Here is a 6,450-nt window from a genome sequence, read left to right as displayed (position 1 = left end):
AAAATTTTAAATTTATTGGTGTAAGTATTAGATATAATTCTCTTTTGATTTTGCAATTATTATCTGTATCTTTGGCTATGTTTTATTTCTTATTTCTGTTCTTATTTCTCTCTTCCTCTCTGTCATCAGAATTACCAGAGGCTTATGAATTTTACTGGACTTTTCAAGAACTAACTTTATTTTAATTAATCCAATCTGCCTTTGGGGGTTATTTTCTATTTAATTTATTTCTGTTTTTATCTTTTAAAATTCCTTCCTAATTTTTTTGTTTTGTTTGGTTCTTTTTCTATCATTGAGAGTTAAAAGTATAATGCATTTATTTTCTGTCTTTCTTGTTTTCTAGTAAATGTACTTAAGAATGTACATTTCTGCTGATTATTGCTTTGGCTGCATGCCATACAGGAGAAGTGCTGTACACTCACTGATGTTCATTTTATCAGTAATTTTAGATGTGATTTCTCCTTTGATGCAAGAATTACTTAGAAATGATTTAAAATATCTCAAAATGCCTTTATTTTACCCTCCCACCTGTTTTTCAATAGATGATTTCAATTGTGCTCTTTAAATATCACAAACAGGTAGTGAATGTCATTCAGCATTTCATTGTTTCTGTAGCTTGGCAACTCACAGATATTGTTCATCTGCCCACTGAACTGTTCCTTTATCAGAGACAGATACCATCCAAAACCTTTCTGATACCCTTGTTTTTAACTAGCATGGTTTTTTAAATTGAAGCAGCTTCAATACAAGTTTAAAGCTGTTTCCTTCAAGAACTTACTCATCTTTCTCAGCTTGAGATATTAAACAAGTAATAGCCTGGCCTTATCGAAAATTTGTGGATGTATTTTTCACCCAAGCAATTTCAGATTTCAAGAAGAGAGACCATTTTCCTGAATAATGACGCTGATGGGGAAGTAAGCATACACGGACCTCACCTTGTAATGAAAGACCGATGTTGCAGCCTTGATGGTGTTTTGTACATGACGACAGAGAGTGGGAATGATGCATAGCAAGTTCCTTCCTACTTCCCCACTCTTCATCAACCAGACCGTATTCTTTTCTTTCTAAGGAGGTTGAGTTCTATGCTGATGAAACTGAAGTCCTTCTGTGGTGTTCCTGTGTGGCCTTTTGTAATAAACGTGCATCCCTTCAAGTTAACTAAACTCTGTGTTCTTGGAGTTCAAGAAAAATAAAATACGGTCTTCCTAAAAGAAGCAAAATGCTGGCAAAGGCTGTCGTTCTCCCATCTTTCAGGACAGGGGAGACTGCCTGGCTCCTCTGCAGTTCCTCAGGGGACAGAGGGAACAGCAGCCTTCACCCAGCGCACCGAGGACCTCCACTTGCCAAGCTTTCTCTAGAATACTCGGCCTGGTCTGCTCTTCCTCCTAAGCCTTTTCGCTACTGGTCCCCAGCTGTTCCTTGGGTTCATCTCTCTCCTTCAGGACTGGCCAGAGCTGCAGCCCTCCCACACCCTCTAAGCCCAGGAAGCCATTTGGCTGGAAAGTGGTGCGGCAGTTAGACTGAGGTGAGGACCAGGGAGTATGAGAGCCCAGAGACCAGCTCAAACCACCACCTTCCTCTCTCAGACTTTTAAGTTTTTGCCAGTCGTAATGAGCATAAAATGGCATTTGATTGTGTTAATTTGACTTTCTTTTTTTTTTAATTAATTAATTTATTTATTTATTTATTTTTGGCTGTGTTGGGTCTTCGTTTCTGTGCGAGGGCTTTCTCTAGTTGCGGCGAGCGGGGGCCACTCTTCATCGCGGTGCACGGGCCTCTCACTATCGCGGCCTCTCCTGTTGCGGAGCACAGACTCCAGACGCGCAGGCTCAGTAGTTGTGGCTCACGGGCCCAGTTGCTCCGCGGCATGTGGGATCCTCCCAGACCAGGGCTCGAACCCGCGTCCCCTGCATTAGCAGGCAGACTCTCAACCACTGCGCCACCAGGGAAGCCCCTTGACTTTCTTTAATGACTAGTAGGTGAGCATCTTTTTATATTGCCCTTCTCTCTCTTTTTAAAATTGCTACTATCTATTCCTTCCCATTTTCCTGTTGGATTGTTTATTTTTTTCTAAATATTTGTAGTTCTACAAATATAAATATATATATTCTGGACTAACCCTTTGTTATTGTTGTTTCAGTTTTATTGAGATATAATTGACATACAACACTGTATGAGTTTAAGATGTATGGCATAATGACTTGACATATATATCGTGAAATGGTTGCCACAGTAAATTTAATTAACATCCATCACCTCATGTAGATACAAAAAAGAAGAAAGAAAAATATTTTTTTCCCTTGCATTGAGAACTATTGAATTTATTCTCTTGGCAACTTTCAAATATACCATATAGAAGTGTTAACTATAGTCATTATGTTGTACATTACATTCGGTACTTATTTATTTCATAACTGGCAGTTTGTGTCTCTTGACCACCTTCATCCAATTCCCTCATCCCCCTCCCCCTGCCTCTGGTAACCACAAATCTGATCTTGTTTTTTAGATTCCATATATAAGTGAGATCATACAGTATTTGTCTTTCTCTGACTTATCTCACTTAGCTTAATGGCCTCCAGGTCCATCCACGTTGTCACAATCTTTTTTTATGGCTGAATAGTATTCTATTGTATATGTATATGTGTATATATCACATATATATCATATTTTCATTATCCATTCATCCATCAGTGGACACTTAGGTTGTTTCCATGTCTTGGCTACTGTAAATTATGCTGTTATGAATATGGGGGTGCAGATATCTTTTTGAATTAGTGTTTTGATTCCTTCAGATAAATACCCAGAGTGGGATTGCTGGATCATATGATAGTTTTTTAAGAACTTTTTTTTTGCAAGCCCCATACTGTTCTCCATAGTGGCTGCACCAATTTCCATTCCCACAAACAGTGCACAAGGGTTCCCTTTTCTCCACATCCTCACCAACACTTATTATCTCTTGTCTTTTCTATGGTAGCCAACCCTTTATTGTTAATGCATCATAACTCTCAGTTGGTGGTTTATCTTCATTTTGTAGTGTCTTTTGCTGTACACAAATTTTAAATGTTAATCTAAGTAGCTTATTTTTTTTTCTTTTTGAAGAAGGAAATAAAATTGACTGAGGATGGTCTATCTTCTCCACTGCCTCCAATTCCTAAGAAAATGTTGAAAGGGGAAAATTGATGATTCAATTCTCTGACAACAGTAATAAATAATAGGCGATGTTAATAGGAAAAAAAAACAGGCTGTTTTAACATTCTTATACAAGAGCTTTAAAAAGCTGCTTAAATGTCAATTTGCGCTAAATTACAGGCTTTAAAAGAGGCCCACAAAATTAACTATCAAGGTTATAAATCCCAAGGAAAAACCCAGACCTTAGGTCACATGAACGTCTGCCAGGACTGGGTAATTTTCACTTTAACCACTTTTTAGTTAACAGGAATAATCTGTAAATGTTGGAACCTTATTATTTATAAGACAGTGTGGCTCAGTCATCTTGATAGTCGAGCAAAGAGTTTAAGTGTGTTGTGGATCACCTCAATGTTGTAATATTAATGGGGAAGACACACATAGAAGGAACAGAGTTGAAAACAATGGATCTGAGACATTAATACTCATGTTTCATCTACCGAGAAGGGAGGGGCCACCATGGTAACTGCTTTTATATGAAACTCATTATCACATAAGGATGCAGAGTAGACTAGAAATAATAAAGATGCCAATTTTTACATTTCAAAAACAAAAGTGAATCCTTTCATACAAAAATGTTTTCATGATTATATATCTTATGGTCCCACATCCTCACCCCAAACTGCAGACATAACTTGATAAAAGCATGCACATGTTTCTAGCTGACTAATTTTGAGAACTTGCTTATGACATTTTTAATAATTTAAAGCAGTGGCTTTGGCTATAATTAGCATTATTTTTTATATCAATGCATGACATTGGAAAAAACCTCAAAATAACCTCTGAACTAATAATTTAAGCAATTTATTTCTCTAATCTTTTAAAAGTGACCTCCTGCAAGCTCCTTTCCTCTTCCCAACCCTCCAGGGCAAACTAAGCCCTATGTCATGAGATGGACCCTTCTTAGAGGGCTGGTCTTTTATTGGCTCCCCTTTGGAGTGCCAGCAGGCCAGGTGCACCTAGGGTTGGTCAGCTACCTCCTGTGTTGTTTCTGGATGATGAGCTGGCACCTGATTCTACATGACCTTGACCCTAGTTCCATCTTCTAACTCCTAGACTTAATCCACCCTGGACTTGGACTTGGACTTGGACTCTGGGTGGTGCCAGGCAGCCTCAATTGTTCTGCAGGTGGTTCTTATTTCTTCAACCTTGACATCAACCCCAAGCCAGTTCTTCAACCTGTTCTAAAAGATGATAGGTAGCAGCTTTAAATCATTATAAAGACGTTCTTCTCTCCTAACGGTTTGTTCTTTCTAATTGGAAATGTTGACGTGTTGATGGGAATGGGGAGCAAGTGCCCCTTTCAGCTCCCTTAGTGCTCTCCGTCTCTCTTGGGTAGGTTGTTTCTACCTGCTTCAATGCTAGGAGCTCTTTTCCCTCAGACCATCCAGCTCTGGGGGCGTCTCAGCTTTCAAATCAAAGGCTTCATCTTCTCATCCACAGTGAGGGAAGCTCCAAATTCTCCAACCCCAAGCCCAAGCTACTCTCTTGGACGGGAAAAGAAAAATGCTTTCCTATGAGTTCAGACAGGACTGGATGGAGTGGAGGTGGGGCACCCCGAGCAGGTTCCCTAAATGGTACAAAATCTAGTGAGGCTCTTGTCATAGCTGTTGCTGTTATTGCTGTTATCATTGTTAGGTTTTTCAGGTTGCACTCAGAAAACTGTTTTCTCTTCCAAACACACCTGAGCTTCCAGGGTAACAACAGTTAATACGTGTTAAGTTCTCTCTAAGGGCTTTACGTGCAATACCTCCATCTATCCTCACAGCGACCCTCTGAGGGGTGGTACAGGGACTGCTACCGTCATCCTCCCCATTTCACAGATAAAGACACCGAAGTCTAGAGATGCTGAGGAGTTGCCAAGGTCACACAGGAGGTGATGCCACAGGCAGTTCAGAAGCTGCCATCAGGAGGGTCCAGGGGCCATGTTCTTACCTCCAAGACAAATGCCTTGCAGCTGCACCCAACTGCTGACTGCATCAGAACCTCTCCTTTCTTCTGTGCCCCATGCCAGACTCTTCCTTCTCTAGGGGTGAATTCTCTCTCAGGGACTCACCTGGATTCTCTTAACTTCCCTGCTTCTGGCTCTGGTTCATCAGATGAGTGACTTGACAATGATAATGATGAATCTTTGAACTCTGTACAGCTGAATTTGACTTGTGGTTTGAGATTTTTTTCCCCCAAGAGGCTCCTTCACTCCTATGTAAATCAGAGAATGAAAATAAGTATTTACTTGCCAAGCAATTCCAAGTTCTGGCTATAGTCTAACCAGAACCTCTGCTACATGTAGGAATCACAATCCTAAAATGCAGTTGCTTCTCCCTCCCTTCTTCTCTTCTTCCTCCTTTTCTTCCTTTCTTCCTTCCTGGAAATTTTGTATTTTCTCCTACTCACCAGTCTACAGTGCAGAAACGATATATCAGGTGAACAGTAGCACACGGATTGCATTTTTATGGTGTGAATATAGATTGGGTTCACTGAAAATATGAGTAGCCATCTTTACACTCAAATCAATCAATCTATTTATCCATCTATCTATTACCTATCTATTTATATCTTATTTTCCTTGCAGAGCTGATATCCAGGAGGCATATATTGGTATGACCATAATGGTTGTGTGCAACCAGCTTCTGTCATGGTTAATTGATGTTGCACTAGTTGAAATATTTAAAATATCATTCCTGTATATGTGTACTCACAGAATTATATATCTATCTCCATTAAAATAACAAATCCATAAACTTGGAATCATATAATTTTAGATTTTAGATTTGTATACTCTGAACCATCCAATGAGAAACAAACTATCAGTGGCAGCATTTGGAAATGAGAGAGTTTTCATGGCTTATCCAAGGAGACAGAACTAATAAGAGACAGAATCAAGCCTGTAACCCATATCTGCCTCGTCCCTAGTTCAATGGCACTCTGCTTTCTCTTGACAACTTCCATTGAATATCAAGGTTTAAAGAAAGATAAACATCTAGGTATATTTAGGTAAGTTGCCCTCTACCTTTTAACAGATCTCATTTTTATTCTAAGCTTTGGTTTTTCTGACCTTCGTATTTTAACTACAGCTAACAACAGTGGATACAAATACTTCAGTGTAGGATATTTTCCTCTCAATGACAGTTCTCTCATCTTCCATCTCCTTCTCCCTGGCTTCTTCCTCTTTAACATTCATAGAATTCCCATTCTGTGGAAGGCGTCTTGCTAGCAAAATGTTCTCCCAGACCTGCCTGGGTCATCCTTCTCCACTTGAATTCC

At 39.5% G+C, this 6,450-nt stretch overlaps 1 pseudogene; it reads right to left on the bottom strand.

Moving 5' to 3' along the window:
- Window positions 1-624: 624 nt before the first annotated feature.
- LOC103008915 (60S ribosomal protein L9-like) lies at window positions 625-4,993 on the bottom strand (annotated as a pseudogene).
- Window positions 4,994-6,450: the final 1,457 nt, after the last annotated feature.

Source organism: Balaenoptera acutorostrata, chromosome 7 (genome assembly GCF_949987535.1).
Source record: "Balaenoptera acutorostrata chromosome 7, mBalAcu1.1, whole genome shotgun sequence".
Lineage (NCBI taxonomy): Eukaryota > Metazoa > Chordata > Mammalia > Artiodactyla > Balaenopteridae > Balaenoptera > Balaenoptera acutorostrata.
The sequence above is the reverse complement of the archived record's forward strand: the minus strand, read 5'-3'. Positions and strand labels throughout refer to the sequence as shown.